Source organism: Bos grunniens, chromosome 26 (genome assembly GCF_055505025.1).
Source record: "Bos grunniens cultivar Pamir isolate PY7600 chromosome 26, Bosgru_T2T1.0, whole genome shotgun sequence".
Lineage (NCBI taxonomy): Eukaryota > Metazoa > Chordata > Mammalia > Artiodactyla > Bovidae > Bos > Bos grunniens.
In genome coordinates, this window is record NC_141190.1 from 43,507,939 (window position 1) to 43,526,206 (window position 18,268).

Genomic DNA, 18,268 nt, shown 5'->3' on the forward strand with positions numbered 1-18,268 from the left:
AACCACCAGGTAAGTCCAAAGTATTAAATATCAATACAAATGGATACTTAGAAAATGGCAAGATGCCTGGGGTTTAATCCCATCATTGGTTTCAGCAGGGACCTTTCCAGGATCACTGCAGACTTAGTACCTTCCATTCTATACCAGGAGTTTCCACAAGCCCATTTATCATAGCTCTGAATCATCGCAGTATCTTCTCTAACACAGCTGGGCCTGATGATTTAAACAATACGGGGACCTTTAATTTATCAAGCTAATGTGATTACACAGCCATCCCACAGTCTAGCCATCTCATAGGCACTCAAGTGGAGGCCCCTCCTATGAAATTTATGATCGGAAGCTTACACGCTTCCAGCCCCTTTAAATAGGAAAATCTTTACCGTAGTTGAGGGATGAGCTCATTCCACAATCTGGGGGAAAAAAAAAAAATCAAGCCCTTCCACAAGTGCCCTGCTCCGTTAGTTTTTGCCACTCGTCCCCAGACACCAAGGTTTAAACACCATTTACCAACAAGCTTAATTTTAACCTGCCTTTACAGAGGATGCCGAATCAATTACGTATCAGCTGATAACATCTGCACATCCCGTGCTGGTGGCATCTGGTAACTAATGCTGCCCGTGAGGCTGACCGGGAGCAGCTTCACACAGCACCTTCTGGTTATTACAAGCATCACTCTGACCCAGAGCTGAATGTAGGGGCTTCAGACATAGCAGGCTGCATGGGGATTTTGCATCTTGAAGAAATCCGTTTGTATGCGGTGTAATTAAAATACACCAGGGCAAGGGACTTCCCCAGCAGTCCAGTGGTTAGGACTCTGTACTTCCACTGCAAGGGGCTTAGGCTTAATCCCTCATTGGGGAACTGAGATCCTGCATGCCATGCAGTGCAGTGAAAAACAACAAAATATAAGGCACTAGAGCATAATTCAATTGGAATGGAGTTTCCCCATCAAACCACATGAGGCTGCAGAGATCTTCCCAACCTTAAAATGACCTACGAGGGACAGGGTAGAAATTTCCTTCAGATCTTTGGAGTGTTTCCTCCTCTACTGATATACCTGTGTTCACCATTCAAAGATGGAAGGGACACAACATCTTCTCAGTCAAGTCCCTCATGTTGCAGATAAGGAAAGAGGCTCAAAGAAGTAAGGAAGCAGCCTGAGGACACAGAGCAGTCAGTGAGAACAGGAACTAGACGTGTAAAGGCCTGAAAAAGTGAGGGCAGCCCCACAAGGTAAGAGTCAGCAACCTCTGAAGTCAGACTGCCTGGGTTCAAGTCCCAACTCTTATCATTCATAAGTTACCAAAATTTAGGTAAGGTGACCCTCTCTAACCTCAGTTTTCACATCTGTAAAATGGGGATGTTAATCATGTCTGTTGCAAGGTTGCTGAGAGTAAATGGAATAATGCAAAATCGAGCACATACTAAGTACCCAAATGTAGGTTACTATTATCAGAACTCAAGTTTCTCAATTCCCTGTCCTGGGTTCTATTTCATCAAAGTGAAGTGAAAGTTGCTCAGTAATGTCTGACTGTTTGCAACCCCATAGACTACACAGTCCATGGAAATCTCCAGGCCAGAATACTGGAGTGGGTAGCCTTTCCCTTATCCAGGAGATCTTCCCAACCCAGGGATCAAACCCAGGTCCCTCACATTGCAGGCAGATTCTTTACCAGCTGAACCACAAGGGAAGCCCAAGAACACTGGAGTGGGTAGCCTATCCCTTCTCTAGCAGATCTTCCTGACCCAGGGATTGAACCCAGGTCCCCCATATTGCAGGTGGATTCTTTGCCAACTGTGCTACCAGTGAAGCCCATGTCACCAAACTGCTGCTGCTGCTAAGTCGCTTCAGTCGTGTCGGACTCTGTGCGACCCCACAGACGGCAGCCCACCAGGCTCCTCTGTCCATGGGATTTTCCAGGCAAGAGTACTGGAGTAGGGTGCCATTGCCTTCTCCATCTCACCAAACTATTCTCTATATACTATAGGTTCCTTGCCAACAAAGGTCCATCTAGTCAAGGCTATGGTTTTTCCTGTGGTCATGTATGGATGTGAGAGTTGGACTGTGAAGAAGGCTGAGCACCTAAGAATTGATGCTTTTGAATTGTGGTGTTGAAGAAGACTCTTGAGAGTCCCTTGGACTGCAAGGAGATCCAACCAGTCCATTCTGAAGGAGATCAGTCCTGGGATTTCTTTGGAAGGAATGATGCTAAAGCTGAAACTCCAGTACTTTGGCCACCTCATGCGAAGAGTTGACTCATTGGAAAAGACTCTGATGCTGGGAGGGATTGGGGGCAGGAGGAGAAGGGGACGACAGAGGATGAGATGGCTGGATGGCATCACCAACTCGATGGATGTGAGTCTGGGTGAACTCCGGGAGTTGGTGATGGACAGGGAGGCCTGGTGTGCTGTGATTCATGGGGTCGCAAAGGGTCGGACATGACTGAGCGACTGAACTGAACTGAACTGTCTCTGAGAATTTTTCAGATCTAGAGAAGAAGGCTGTGCACATACCCAGGGATGAGGCACCTACAAAGCTCCCAGTGGGCACACAGAGGCATGAAATGCATAAACCATGGGTCTTTCAGAATTTGTTAATCTGATAAAAACTAATTTAATTGATGGCCAATTGGGAGGGATCCAAAAACAATCTAAAAGATAAATGACAACACTGAAGTTCATGAAACTCTAAGGTGCTTCCAAAGCGTTGAGGCTCCCTAGGTTTAATGAAATTAGATGGCAGCAAGACAAGGCCTGTAGCATAGTGATGGAATTGTATCTGTGTCAGTTTCCTGGTTTTGATAATGTTCTGTGGTTATGTAAGATGTTATCATTGTGGGAAGCTGGTTGAAGAGTACACAGGAACTCTGTGCTATTTTTGCAACTTCTTATGAGTCTAAAATTACTTCAAATTAAAAAACTAAAATAAAATTATGGGCAGAATCCAGGAGTGCCAAAAGATTAAGGGGACTCCTGGCAAGTTGTCAACATGTCAAGACATCAGGGCCAGGTGTGGGGAGCCATGGGTGGGGTGGGGGAAGAACCTCCCCATGAGGGCACAGAGGACGTCAAGTCCTGAGGGACGGACAGGACTTGGTCAAGGTCAGGGTTAGAAAGCAAGGCTCAAGGCAGGGGCCGCACCAGCTGGGGAGACTGCTATGCCCCGGTCCCTCTCCAAAGGGTGCCCTCTCCCTGAACCAGGCTGTCTGGAGTCAACACCAAACTCAAGTGAACAGCCACATGCTCACCTTTGGGATTTCACGGACTATTTCAGTCCTGTTTTCATGAGTGTGGTTTCAGCTGCCCACCCAAGACTTCTCCCATCAAGCATGTGCTTATATAAAAATAACTTGCTCACAAGCCAAACCCTCAGTGAGAAGACAAAAAGGATGGGGGTTTTGCTTCTCACTAGCCCTACCTTTTGAAACCACAGCAGCTGCAGGCCAGCCCAGCACGGGGCAAGGGTTCTTCACCCAGAGATGAGACAGTGAGAAAGCGAAGCTGTAAAGGAGCTTCCCTGGTGGGCTTCCCTGGTGACTCAAACGGTAAAGAATCTGCCTGCAACGTGGGAGACTCGTGTTTGATTCCTGAGTCGGAAAGATCCCCTGGAGAAGGGAATGGCTACCCACTCCAGTTCTTGCCCGGAAAATCCCATGGACAGAAGATCCTGGGGAGCTACAGTCCATAGGGTTGTAAAGAGTCAGACATGACTGAACGACTATCACTTTCAAAGGAAAAATGTACTTTCAAATAGTACACTTGGGTTCATTCAACCCAAGTGTACTATAAACCAAGTTCTCTGACCTGCTCTCCCAGACCGACCCAATCCCATCCCATCAACTGGTCCCCTCCTGGGATCTTGGCAATGGCTGTTCCCTCCTTCTGGGATGCTCTTTCTGAGCTACATTCCGTGGTGCCTTCCTGTCGTTCGAGAATCAGCTTAAATGTCACCTTTCTGGAAAGGCCTTCTCCAATCACCCAGACAGTCACCCCCTAACATATAGCACTTATTATTGTCTGTTCTCTGATGTTTATGAACTTGTCTAAGATGGACCCTGTTCGTCAAGTCACTGCTACAGTCTCAGCTCTTAGCGCTGGGCACACAGTAGGTCCTCCATCACTGAAGGGTGATTCTTAAAGGGGGTGTAGAGCCTGAGTCAGAAGAGTTGAAGATGAAGGATCAGGCTCCCAAATGGTTTTCATGAGTGAAGTTTCAGGATCAAGGGGCAATTCAATGTATTCTTGCCTTTCCTCCTTTCAGCCACTTGTCCGTCCAGCCAACCATTCTTTCCCATGGCCCGCGTCCTGGGGATGTAACCTTGAATAAGACACACCTCCTATCCTAAAGGGACAAATAACCTTCTGAAGGCAGAGACGGAATGGAGGTAATTCCTGCAGTGACATGCTAAAGGCCAAAGGCGACTCCTTTAGAGCTAAAATCCCACGGAAGCTGCAGTGATGGAACATGTATGCTAGTTACATCCAGGGAATCTGACCAAAAATCCCAAAGAAAGTCACAGTCAAGGACAGACTGAGGATAAAAGAGGCTCACTCCTGAGATCTCTGCAGATTACCGGCCCCCATCTTTGCCATGGAAGAACTGGAAATCCTTCTCAGAAGAACAGCTGTGATCACTGCTATGTTCCATCTTAAAGAGCTTAACGCTCGCACCCACGTACAAACATGACCACACGCGTGCACACGGGAGCGCACAGGTACACAGACGCCAGGGGCCCACCCCTGAAGAGCTCACACAGAAGTGGAATATGCGTTTTCTTTCAAAAAGCCCCAGAGGGCTTTAGATTTAGAACCTGCATTTAGAACCAACCAGCTTCCGGCAAAGTTCCCTCTGATTGTAGTTATAGAGGTGCCTTGCGGTGTCAACAATAAGAGCGTGAAATGGATCCAGGAGGATCTCAACAGGTGAGCCTTCCTAAGCGCCGAGAACATTCCAGTCACAATACAGAAGCTGGCCTGGGGACTCGGCTCAACACCCGGGAATGCACCCCCAGCCACTGCAGCACCCCTGCCCGGGAGAGCTGCCGGCTGGCCCTGTGCATTTCCTTCCTTGTTATGGCCCAGCCTCTTTAAAAATCAACTTCATAATGTACCCTGGAGTCACAAGCACAGCCCCGTGTTTATGGGCTCAGCCAGATCAGATAAAATTTCATTCTCTGAATTGGTTCCTAATTTAATTACTCCCCGGATAAGCGCTGGCCTCCCGCTGCTGCAGGGAAAGAACTCGGGAGGCACTGGCGCCACAAGCCACGAGCTGCAGCTCTCGCTTGGCAGCTGGTGGAGGATGAGCTGTTGCGGGGCCTCTGCAGGTCAGAGGGTGTTAGGACAGCAGGCGAGGGCCAGGCGGTCACCGCCTGTCCGCCCAACCAGCCTGCGTTTACCATCCCCAGCCAATCAAGAGGGTGACCTGCCGCTTAGTAAAAGGGCTCAGGGAGAGTGTTGAGTGTAACTGAGTCGACTCTGAAAACCCAGATTCAATCCTGACTCTGTGTGGCCTCTCTGGGCCTCAGTTTCTCCATCTGCAAAATGGGGCAGGACTATGTTCCCCTGAAGGCCTTTGCAAGCTCTAACATTCAGACAAGCCAAGGGAATCAGAACCTCATCTGAGAATCAGTCCTCCTTTAGGGCCAGGAGAAGAGCATACAAAAAAGTAAATGAATTATGGAAAGCAAGTAAAGATAGCTCAAAAAAATTAATCCTAGAAATGGAAACATGTCCACACAAAGACTCATAAATGAATGTTTATAGCAGCATTATCCCTAAGAGCCAAAAAGTGGAACCACCCTATCAACAGATGAATGGATAAATGTAACGCAGCCTATTCATACAATGGGATATCATGTGGCCATATAAAGGAATGAAGTACTGATATAAGCTACCATATAGATGAACCATGAAACATGGTGTTAAGTGAAAGAAACCAGACACACACAAAAAACATATCCTATGTGATTCCATTCATCTTAGGTCCAGAATAAAGAAATCAATAGAGATAAAGTAGATTCTTGGTTGCTTAGGGTGGGGGTGGTGAATGGGGAGATAGGGGGCTAACAGCTAAGAGGTATATGGTTTCCTTTTAATATGAGGACATGCTCTAAAAGAAAACACGATTCTGGTTGCACACATCTGTGAACCTACTAAAAACTACTGAACTGTATGCTTTAAATGGTGAATTTTATGTCATGTGAATTACATCTCATTATCCAGCCAGTCCATTCTGAAGGAGGTCAGCCCTGGGATTTATTTGGAAGGAATGATGCTAAAGCTGAAGCTCCAGTACTTTGGCCACCTCATGCGAAGACTTGACTCATTGGAAAAGACTCTGATGCTGGGAGGGATTGGGGGCAGGAGGAGAAGGGGACGACAGAGGATGAGATGGCTGGATAGCATCACCGACTCGATGGACATGAGTCTGAGTGAACTCCGGGAGTTGGTAATGGACAGAGAGGCCTGGCGTGCTGCGATTCATGGGGTCACAAAGAGTCAGACACGACTGAGCGACTGAACTGAACTGAAAGCTGTTTTATAAAAAGGATAGGTTGAATAAATAAAAAAAACTGTTGCATGATTTTTAAAAATAAATCAGATGAGAACATTGTAAAGTAAATATACATAACATAAATACACACACACACACACACACACATTCTCCCTAAACAGTTCCACAGCTTCATAACTGATCCAAAGGTACATAAACCACACACAAAAAAAAAAAAACCAAAAAACTGCTGACTTGAAAGTGGGCAGGCTTGCCTTTTTCTATTGATTTATTTCAGTTTTAACAGCCAAAAGCAAATTTATTTTCTACCATCGAAATGGCAACTGAGGTTTCATCTACTCTTTAATACATCATTTTTATTCTCAGAAACAAATTGTGAAGAATGCAAAAGATGCGTGGATTTTCAACAGCCAGCCGGTGAGCAAAGGATTTTCGTTCTTTTTGCCTGGAAGCTATTTCCAATGAAGAGGCCACATTTGCTAAGCTCCCTCTTCCCTTTTGTGTATCTTTCTAATTTCTCACAGAAACTGCTACGGAACAAGTATAAATAGCTTTCAAAGTTAGGGCGACACAGATGTCAGGCTGATCCCAATTCCATTATTCTGAGCGTTCTTTCATCCTCTCATTTAGCGCTCCTGACAACTTTCTTCAGCAAATTCAACATGTCCTAAAAGCAGCTATTTCCTCTGACTTTCAAAACAGCACGGCTGGATTACTGGTCTGATATGGGGTTGGCTGGGGCCTCCTGGAACTATTACCTTGATGGAGAATTGTGAGAGAATAAGGGAAGGTCACAACATGTGGGTCCGGCTACAGATGACCACAGAAAGGGCAATTCTGAGTGTCCCACAGTTCAAGAACATCCAGGTAAACAGGAAGATGGTCCTCTCTAAGGACTCACCATTTCTAAGCCCAGAGGGTATTTCTTTCAGATAAGAAATACTGATGGGTCAAAGTAAGAGGCAACCAGGGGAAGTTGAGTGCTTAACCCTGGATGGTGCACGGGGCATGGTCAGGTTGATGACTCGGCTCGCCTCGCCCCTCCCCTCAGATCACCACCCTGTTTTACTTGCTCCCCTGAGTGTGGCTTGGCATCCTGCGATCCCGAGCAGAGAGATGCCCGAAGCTCCTACAGCCAGGACACGATGCCCCGTACGAGACCGAGAAGGATTCCTGCCATTTCAACCGAGTCCTGGTCCTAAAGCAACAGCGCATGGGGGGAGAGATGGAGCTGGCCCCCACCCCACAGAAGGGTCCTGGGCTGCCTGGGATGCCAGGCAAAGGAGGTGCTGCTACCAGCCAACCAGAGGCTGCAGTGGGGGGACCCCCAGTCCTGCCAAGATCCCCCTGGATCCCCTCTCATTTGTCCTTCATCACCTTGTGATGATAGGGGGTTTCCAGGTGGGGGACAGCCTGGATTCAGAGCTCACTTGTGGACCAGGTCGGCCCACTCCCACCAACCAGACGACCTTCACTCTGTATTTGTTGAGACACTGGAGAGAGGCTTTCCAGCGAGGGCTGCCCCCTCGAGAATAAACCCGCTCCGTCCCAACACAGACACACACGCAGACACACACACACACACACACACACACACACACACACACACATAATGCCAGGAGCAGAGGCCCCGGCCCAGCCGGACTGTAGCCCCCAGTCTCTCATTGCAAAGAAGAGCAAATACGTGCTGACATCCTGTCTCCGGCAAACGTCTGACAAGTCTGCGCTGTTCATCATGGAAAATGAAAAAGCTAAACGGCCCCAAGAATCTGCCGGAGGATGACATCCGACGGAGGCCCTCAGCCTTGAACCAGAAACGAGACCATGGAAAGAGCACCACTGATCCTGAATTCTTCTCCACATCTTCTTAAAGCAACAGCAATTCTGAAATCGAGTGTCTGGTTACACGACCCAGAGACTAGCCAGCTGCAGCCAACTCCCACCTGGATGTCCAGGAAACTGAAGGCAGGGAAGCCGGCTGGTCCCACGGGACCTGGGCCAAAACTTCGCCCTGCCCAGGGTGGCTGCAGCTTAACAGATGGCATGATCACAAGTGTCTACTGGGAAACCCCACTGGTTGGCCCAGTTCCCCGGGGCCACCGCTTTCTTGTAATCCTGGAGATCCCTGACGTGCACAAAGCAAATGCAGCTTGCGTGTGTACATTTGGAAGGCTCTTTATATAAACAGGTTCACGAATCAGAGGGAACAATCCTCTGTAGACCAATAGTCTGATTTTCGGTTTGGAAATTATGGTCTCTATAAATACACTCCAGGACATACTTTATATTTTTAATGCAAATATTTACATTCCAAACAAAGGAGCATGGAACTTAATGACAAGCTATTTATACCGGCTATAAGAAACACTAACAGCTCCCACATTTCTTGCCTGAGTTAATGGCTCCTGCTTCTATTCCTGAAATACAAATTTCCATAGTATTTTTCCCCAAGACTCTCCAGCCACACAAAAAAAACTGTGTAATAGCCCAAAACCTAATGTCAGGAAAGCCAAGTTCAGCACATTAGGCTCTTGACTCCTTCTGAAATTTACTGATAAGCACTAACTCTCCTGCACCACGCTACCAAACTGGGGTTACTTTTCTGTCTTCTTTGGGTGTACATTCAGAGGCCCACACGAAATCCATCACAGCCCTTTCTCCAGGACAAGCTGGTTCTTGATGTGTTAATTCAACAAACGACAGTCTCTAGCGACTGACCGGACCCCCAGACAGCCTCTCACCCTTGAGAGGCTCACCAGGCTGGGGTGAGTGGACCACACCCAGGAATACTAGAAAGATCATGGTAAAAAGGAGGATGGGGTCAAGGTCAAGGTCAGTAGAGGATCCCTGCAGACACTCAGAGGAGAACGGTGACATCTGGATGGAAGGATGTGGAAAGATGGTTAAGAATTACTCGCAAAACTTCCAGAAGGCAATGAGGAGATGGGGGCAGGGGGCTGGACGAAGATTCTGGCCGAGAGGGGGAATCAAGAGTGGGGGACCGAGAGAAGGCAGAAAGGCTCTCACACTCAGGCTACCAGGCGGTCAGTCTGCCAGTGGTTCTGCCCCTCCTTGTAAATTACCCTTGTGTTACAGTTAGAATGCAGCCTTGAGGTCAAAGGCTGATCATTACCTCAATCTAAATCATCACTGCCATGCTCTGCAGATAGCAACACAGTCGACAGGCTTCCCTCCTAACCTTGATGTCCTTACTGACTGCATATCTAATGCTGTCCTTATCAACTCTGCACCTAACAGGTGCCACGTGTGAGACCCCTCCATGGGTCAGGCCCCGGGCTCAGCGCCTATCATTTGCTCTGGGTGGATGGAGGGGTCAGGGGAGGTGGGGGGCCGCGGGGGACTCTTCTTGCCCACTCCTGATGTTTCCTGCCTCGTGGAGACAGTGCTGCCTGTGTACCACCACTGTGTCTCCACCTGGTGAGGTCCACACCATCCCAGGAGCGTGCAAGGAAGAGCCTGGCCTCATCTCTTCCCACACAGAGTAGGCACTGCCCCCTGCTGGCTGCACCAGGTTGAGGGGGGCAGTGGCGGCCGCCCCGGAAGAGGCTGCTGCTTTCCCTCTGGCCTGCGACTCAGGAGAGGTCAGTGGGCCTCACTGCCCGATTCTCACTTCAGGTATGCGATGCCCACATGCCCACTGGTTCAATCACATTCTCCAAGATCCACTTCAGTTGGGACCAAATACTGCATTTCTCTTCATGCATCTTTCTCCTCCCCTCTCTCCATTGGTTCAGAACTTGGCCAGGAAAGAGGGGTTTAATTTGGGGGGCTCCCTTGGACCCTAATTTGTACTGTGAAAAGAAAGTGAAAGTCCCTCAGTCGTGTCCCACTCTTTGGGACCCCATGGAGAATTCTCCAGACCAGAATATGGGAGTGGGTAGCCTTTCCCTTCTCCAGGGGATCTTCCCAACCCAGGAATCAAACCCAGGTCTCCCGCATTGCAGGTGGATTCTTTACCAGCTGAGCCACAAGGGAAACCCAAGAATACTGGAGTGGGTAGCCTATCCCTTCTCTAGCAGATCTTCCCGACCCAGGAATCGATCGGGGTCTCCCACAATGCAGGCGGATTCTTTACCAATTGAGCTATCAGGGAAGCCCATTTGTACTCCTGGTACCCAAACTATGCTACAAAAACAAGATAGAGATTATCAACCCCACTTTACAGATAAGGAAACTGATGACCAAGCAGATGTAACCACTGGCCCAGGGTCACGATAATGGAACACAGAAGCACAGGAGCGACTCAAGCCCAGGTCCACGTGGCGTCCAGGCTCACCCCACCACCTAGGCTGCCTCTCCAAGGGGACAAGGGATTCCACACTCAGGCTAAATCCACATCCGTGTGATGGGCATCAAACCTTTGGTTGATTGGAAAATGAAGGTGCTAGTCAAACCCGCCTCATTCAGCCCGAATCAGCTAACGCATGTCACAAAGGGGAGACACAGCAGTCCAGACCCCTTTCAACAAGGAGTGAGACAATAACACAGCTTTACAGGCCTCTCAGACTCTGAAATGCACCTTCCAACCTCACAGCAAATGCGCTATGGGCCCCTGGCCCCCTCAGGGCAGCTCCCTACAAGGGCAAGCAGAGCAGGTCAGAACTTCCCCGAGATCCAGGGCTACCCTGGAGGAAGGGACCCACCATCTCCCGAGGCCTCTTCCCCTCTGAGGTCACACCAATATCATCTCGATCACAGGGAGCAAAAAGGGTCAGCAGGCACATATTCCATTTCAAGAGAAGATGTGAAACCACCCGTCATAGGAAAAAATAACTGTGCCTGCCCAGGTGGTGAAGGATGGGGAAGCCTGGCGTGCTGCAGTCCATGGGGTTGAAAAGAGTGGGACACGACTGAGCATCTGAACAGAAAGGTGGCGCTAGTGAGTAAAGAACCAGCCTGCCAACACAGGAGACGTAAGAGACGTGGGTTCAATCCCTGGGTCAGGAAGATCCGCTGGAGGAGGGCATGGCAACCCACTCCAGTACTCTTGCCTGGAGAACCCCGTGGACAGAGGAGCCTGATGGGCTACAGTCCGTGGGGTCGCAAAGAGTCAGACACAACCGAGGTGACTGAGCATAGCACAGCCCTGTAATCTAATTATGTGCCCATGTTGGGGTATTTTCCAGGCACCTGGATGATGAGGCGGCCTGTCTCAATATTTTTATCACAAGCACAGTTCTGGAAAGGGTCCAGGTTTCCATTATAATGACACTCTCTGCTTTTGAGGATCTGCCAGCCTTTCTTGCTTCAGAGACCCAGAAGGCCTGGACCCGGACAAATTCTAGAAACATAGCATAGGTGTTAGGATGAGCCTGCCCGGGCAAGAACGCCCCGGCACACCCGCTCAGAACTCTTTGAAGCTTGGAGTGGGGCTCAGGAATGCAACATTCGAAAGCTGGCCTCCCCAGAACATCCCCTGATCTGCCCCCGGCTTAATCACCACTACACAGGAGCACAGCCAAACCGCCCGGCCACCTGTCCACGGCGTCCGCTGGAAACATCTCAGAGGGCGGCTGTGGATGTAGCCCTCTCTTTGCCGGGAGAGATGAAGCAATCAGCCTGACTAGAAGCTAAGGCGTCCTGGGGTGTCAGAGAAGCTCTCTGAGGTAGAATATGCTAAAAGTCATGCTCCCCTCCTCCACCATGAAATATACACAGCTACATTTAAAAAAAAAGAAAGCTGGGCAAGCAATTTCAGGGAGCTCAGAAACATTCTCCCATCCCCAGTAATGAGCTCTAGAGCTGATGTATATTAAGCACTTACTGTATGCTAGGCACCACTCCAAGCAGGTATTAAGTGTCCTATGTAGGACTTCCCTGGCGGCTCAGATGGTAAAGAATCCACCTGCAATGCAGAAGACTCAGGAGACCTGGGTTCGATCCCTGGGTGGGGAGGATCCCCTGGAGAAGGGAATGGCAACCCACTCCAGATTCTCGCCCGGAGAATCTCTTGGACAGGGGAGCCTGGCGGGCTACAGTCCATGGGGTTGCAAAGAGCAGGACACAACAGAGCGAATAACACCTGGCTCAGCTCTCAGGCCCCAGCTCTCAGGCCACTCCAATCTCAGAGCCGCGCTAACCTAGCAACTGCTGCGCTCTGGGCAGTGTTACGTAGTCTGACTCGTGCAAGTTCTGCCTGGCCCACTACTCTAAGCTCTGCCTCGTGGCCCCCATGCACCTGGCCCTGGGCTTGCACCTGGAGGAAGACATAAATGCCGCGTTTGGCTGGTGCTGATGAAACAGGCTGCTCGCATTTCCTCCACATCCCTTTCGAAATCAACAGAGACCGAGAACCTGCTTTCCTTTGCCACCCCCCCACCCCACTTGCTGATTCATCACCGCCTTCCCCTTTGAGAGCTATGACTGCTTTTCCCCACCCCCACCCTGAGTCCCTCCTTCCTCCACTGCCATTCTGTGATCCGACCTCTTGCACATCCGGAGGGCTAAATGATTGGGCCCTGTGGTCTCCAACAGCCTCCCCGCCCTCTGATTGAGACAAAGGGAGACCTGTCTGACCAGGCTGGCATAGGGCAAGCTGGGAACCCGTAGGGACCCAGCAAAGGACAGCTGTTAGGACCAAATGTCTTCCTCCCCAATGCCCGTACTTAAAAATATTATGTATTGGCCCGAATGAACACAGACCCTTTACTTTTCTTCCTAGATGTGGACACTGGATACACACACTAGATAACAACCACCTCTGCGCTTCATTTCACGCCGTGAAGACCCAGGTCTACACACAAATCTTCCCATCCTAGCACTTCGTTTTAACGGAGGAGCCTCTCAGGAAGGAAATCAGACCCCAGCACCTGAGAACAATAAAGAAACACCCTGTGCAAGTCAGAACAGTCCCCCGATATGCTGTCAGCTAAGTGAGAAGACAGGCTCTGAATCGCAGCGAAGCGGCACAGTTAGGGCGGAAGTCAGCCACCGTCCCGAGCAGCCCGGCTTTCAGGTGGTGCACCATCCTCACCAGCTGATGACTGAAAGCATCACTTCCACATCACTTGCCGCTCAAGAGACGCCTGGTGAGGGAATGCTCACACAACAACGCTCCCAGGCCAGCTAGGTTTCTAAGTACTTTCTGCTTTTACTCATAGATCAAGGAAACTCGTCTCCCATATGAACAGGTTCCAAACAGTACCTCTGTAATCCTGGAACTGCTGACGCCTGGGGATCAGGACAGGGTCTGGATCTGGGGGGCAGGAAGCAAGAGCTGCCCAGCAAAGGGGATGTCCACTCATCTGGGAGATTCCAAGAGGCTCCAGCCTGGCAGGGTGGGATGTAAGAGCCGGCCCAGAAGCCAGAGCATTGGAGATCTGGGCTGATGTTTCACTTCTGGGCTCTGTGACTTGAGACTCACTGCTCCAAGCCTCAATTCTCACAATGGTAAGAAAAGACTCCTCCCAGGCCACCCATCCCTCACTGGCCTTTTTCCTGGCCTTACTCTCCCAGCTGTTAATGCAGCTCACTGCTCAACTATCTACCTGGCACAGACATTTTTGCCTGCTCCCTTCCTAGAAAGGCAGGAACTCTGTCTTCTCCCGGTATCGGTGTATACTATTGAATAATGAAATAATATGAAAAGTTTTATGCAGAGTGCCTCTTTCCATATGGCAAGTGAGAGTGTTAGTCCCTCAGTCATGTCTAACTCTTTGTGACCCCATGGTCTGTAGTCCACCAAGCTCCTCTGTCCATGGAATTCTCCACACAAGAATACTGGAGTGGGTTGCCATTTCATTTTCCAAGGCATCTTCCTGACCCATGGATCAAACCCGGGTCTCCTACATTGCAGGCAAATTCTTTACCAACTGAGACAGGAGTTCATCAGACAGCTACTGAATGGATGCGTGACACACAGCACATGAAGGCTGGCACTTGGCCACAGGCACAGAGGCGTCCGTCATTCTAGTCCCTTGGCCTGGGGCTGTGGTCTCCATATCCTTATCATGTGTTACACCTCTCTGATGGTGGGACACCCTTCCCAATATGCAAACTCAGGACCAGATGTCAAGCTTCAGACTTCTTGGCAGAGCACCCACTCCCAACCGTCTCCTTTCCCTGTAGAATTTGAGCCCACACTTAAATGTTCAGGCTTGAGAATTTCCTTGAAAATTAACAAGACTTGTCAAGTCAATTTTTCTCCCAGCTGGGTAAAGCTGAATCAAAGCTGCCCTCTTGGGTAGGGCATGTGCTCACCTGCTCAGGGCAGCCCCGGAGTCTCCCCACCTCTCCCCATCCCCTGGAGCTAGCAGGGATTCAACTGGAAGCCAGTGCGCCAGGCAACCTCCAGCCAGGTCATAGGCGGCCTTGGACACCCACGGTCTAATCACAGCCCAGCTCTAACCTGAAGCACCCACTAGAGCAGGTTCCAAGAGCCTGAGATTCCTGTGGACTAGATGGTTAACTTGGGGCTTCTCTTCTGCGCCTTCTCCAGACACCAAATAAGCAAAGTCCACTTCCCAACCTCTCCCAAACTTTCCTGCAAACACTGCGTCTTCCACACACTGGGATTAATCTTCTCTTCTTCGGGCCCGTGGGAAAACCAAACACCTCCCTTCTCCTGGCCACAGGCAACAGCAACAGAAAAGAAGAAAGGTGCAGACACAGAGGCCTCACAGCAACCACCGTGACAGTGCTGGAACCTCTGGCCATCTGATCATCAAAGAACAGCAAGGCAGGCAGGGGATCCACTCTGGACAAATCAGCCTCTCCATCCTGCCTCCAAACACAAGGTCCTGGATGAATTAATGCTGCTCACTGCAGTCATGCAACACCCGAGAAAGAACACAAAAACACTGCTGAATTCCCTTCGGAGGGCCAGGGAGCTGGACCTGGAAGGGGGAGAAGAGCCCCCTGCAGCTCCACTTCTGGCTCACTTGCGCACCTATGCACTGAGAGAGCCTGGCAAGCTGCTTCACCTGCTGGCTCAGTTCCCCCAGCCAGCAGGAGGCAGGACATTCTCCTGGAAATCTTTCAGGAGCGTTAGAGACAAAAACCTATTTGATTAAACCCATTTGAAAAACCTATTTGATTAAAAACTACCTAGCAGCAGCAGTTAAAAGGCATTTTATTCCCATGCTATTTTAAACAAAATCATATATGATTTGTATGCTAAGACATCCGGATTCAACATGCTGTTGGTAAAATTAACAAGAACCATGTTCTGGAAGGGAGGGCTCCTGATTTTGCCACTGGGGGAAGGGGAGTAGGAAAGTTGGACATGGAAAATGCTGTGTGGGGGAGGAACGGGAGGGGGGCAGTTCTAGAGGAAATTGGGGCAAATCTCCAGGCCTCAGTTTCCCCCCGGGCGCCTCAGGAGGTGCGCCCCCCCGACTGCTTTTCTGCTCCGTCACCTGGTGGATGTCCTTCTAGAACCGCAGCTGATAAGATCTGGGGCCCTGCAAACCCCTTGGCTCAGCCTCACAAGACGGCGCGCCACATCCCTTCGCGGGGCGTCCTGGGGCTTCCTAGAGATGTAACTTCATTCCCCCAAACTCCGTGCCATCAACTCACCCAACATGAATGTAGCAAGGGCCTCGGGGAATGGGAAAACGGACCGGGGGCGGGGAAGCTGGGCTCAGCCCCAGGCTTTATCGCCTCCTTCTCGAACCTCCCTACTCCAGGCGCGGACTTCCAGCTGCCAACAGCCAGCCCCCGAGCCCCAGCCTTCAGTCTGTACCCGCCGCTCCAGCCCCCGCGGGCCGACCCGGGCTGCGGGGCGGACGGGCAACGTGGGGCCAGGACCGCGACGGGGCGGTCAAGCAGCCTCGCCCAGGACCCTGGCGGCTCCGAATCCTAAACACACACGCACACACACGCGCGCACGCCGGCCAATCCGTTCGCCCGGAGGAGTCGGAAGGCGCTTTCACAGCGCTTCATTCATTCTCCCAAAGGCGAGGTTCGCTTCTCCTGGGCGCCTCCATCCCGTGATCTTAGGAGGATTCCAAGGGGGCCACCTGCGCCACGACCCGTCCCCCATCAGCCCACGGCCGCCGAGTCCTCTACACCCGCACCTATAGCCCAACAGACTCGCGCTCCATCCCAATCGGCGGCGTCGCCCCCTCCCAGGGGCTGATGCCACCCCGGCTCCCCGCAGCTCCGTCGCCCCGCAGCCCCCGCCGCCCCTCAGCGCCGCTCGGTTCAGACCTGCAGCGTTCGGCTCGCCGCGCCCAGGCCGGCTGGGGACGCCGCCGCCGCCTCCGCCACCGCCGGGAAGCGCCGGCTCCTCCCGAGTCACACCGCCTCCGGAGCTGCGGCGGGGCGCTGGGAGGGGACAGGGGGCGGAGGGCCCGGAGGAAGAAGGCGGGGAGCAAAAGTTCAGGCCGCTCCGGGCCTCGCCGCGCCCGGGTCTCCTCCCAGGCCCGCCCACGCGGTCCCCCTCCCGGAACCCGGTCCCACGGGCTTCCGCGCCTGGGATCCCCCACCCCACGCCTCCCCGCCCGGGGCGGCCGCGGGATTGGAGCCTGGGCAGGAAGGTGGCCCCGAACCCGTGTCAGGGAGAGAGTGGCGGATAGCAAACACACCAACCTGCCCCGGGCCGCGCCTGGAAACTTCCCCGAAGTGCGCCGCGGAGCGGAGCGCCTGGCTGGGGAATCCCTACCCCCACCTTCACCCCACGCGCGCTCCTAGGGAGAAAGCACCGATCGGTCGGTCAGTCGGTCCTCCGCCTGCAGAGCGCGCCCCCCTCACCCCCATTCCGACTCCTGGGGCCGTTCTCCTGGACAGCCGGCCTGTGCGTGCCCAGAGGCAGCTGTCCGCAGCGCCACCACCCCGCCGCCGAGTCCCCGGTCCCGGAGCTCCGATCGCATTCTCCCTAGCGGGAGAGGGGGGCGTGCGAGCCATTGGCGCCGCCGCCGCCGCCGAGCATCCCTTCCCGCGGGGTCCCCGGCGCGCGGGGCGCCCAGAGCGCGGCCGGGATCGGCGGCGAGGGGACGCCCTCCGCTGGAGACGCCGATTGCCTCGGTGAGGCTGGGCCGAGGGTCGCGGGGCCCAAACCTGCCTGGGCTCTGCGCGCGCTCGCAAGTTCATTGTCTGCCTGGGCCGTCGTCGCCTCCGCCGCCGCCTCCGCCGCCGCCGCCACCGCGCGGAGAGCGCCGTGGGGAGTGAGGCTGCGCGCAGCCTCGGCCGGCCCGGACTCCCTACGCCCAGCCCCGGCCGACCCCGGCGCTGCCCGGCCGGAACGCGGAGGGGCGCCGGAGCTCGGGGCCAGACACCCACCCGCCGCCTGTGGCCGCCCCCGCGCCGCGCCTGGCACCCAACTTGTACCTGAGAAGCAGGAATCCAGCCTGGGGGCGGCGGGGGCAGCCCAGCCTCTGCGGCTCCGGCTCCGCGGGAGCGCGCCTAGCCCCGCGCCCGGAGCCCGGCATGCGGGGCGCGTCAACCTGACTCCCCGAGCGCAGGGAGGAAAAGTTTTGGGAGTGACGTGCAGATGGCGAATGAAACATCCGAAGAGAACCCGCCCCCCCGCCCCATGTCGCGCGGACACACATCAGCTTGGGTCTGGAATGTGAGACCAAGGCGTGCGCGCCGAGCGGTGGGTTTGGTTCCCGCCCCCTCCCGTTCCAAGTCAACACGGCATGTGCGCGGCGGTGATTCCGAATAGAGAGCAAACCGAAACCCCTCAAGTCTGCCAGTGACACCCTGCCAGAGACATTTTTTTAACGAACTTGGTGGTCTGGAGCCAGCCCGTGCATTGATATTCAAGGCCACGGCGCTGGTGGGTTCTAA

General features: G+C 52.6%; 1 protein-coding gene across 3 annotated transcripts in view; it reads right to left on the reverse strand.

Moving 5' to 3' along the window:
• The window catches only part of CHST15 (carbohydrate sulfotransferase 15), an 80,459-nt gene extending 62,394 nt beyond the window's left edge, over positions 1-18,065 (reverse strand). Inside the window, exon 1 of one of the 3 annotated variants that reach the window (XM_086377086.1) lies at positions 17,807-18,065. The gene's annotated coding sequence lies outside the window, so the exon portion shown is untranslated. Of the gene's footprint in view, positions 1-16,687; positions 16,826-17,540; positions 17,785-17,806 lie in introns of those variants that run through there. The other 2 variants (XM_086377088.1, XM_086377087.1) reach the window with 2 other exon arrangements.
• Between the last annotated feature and the right edge of the window lie 203 nt (positions 18,066-18,268).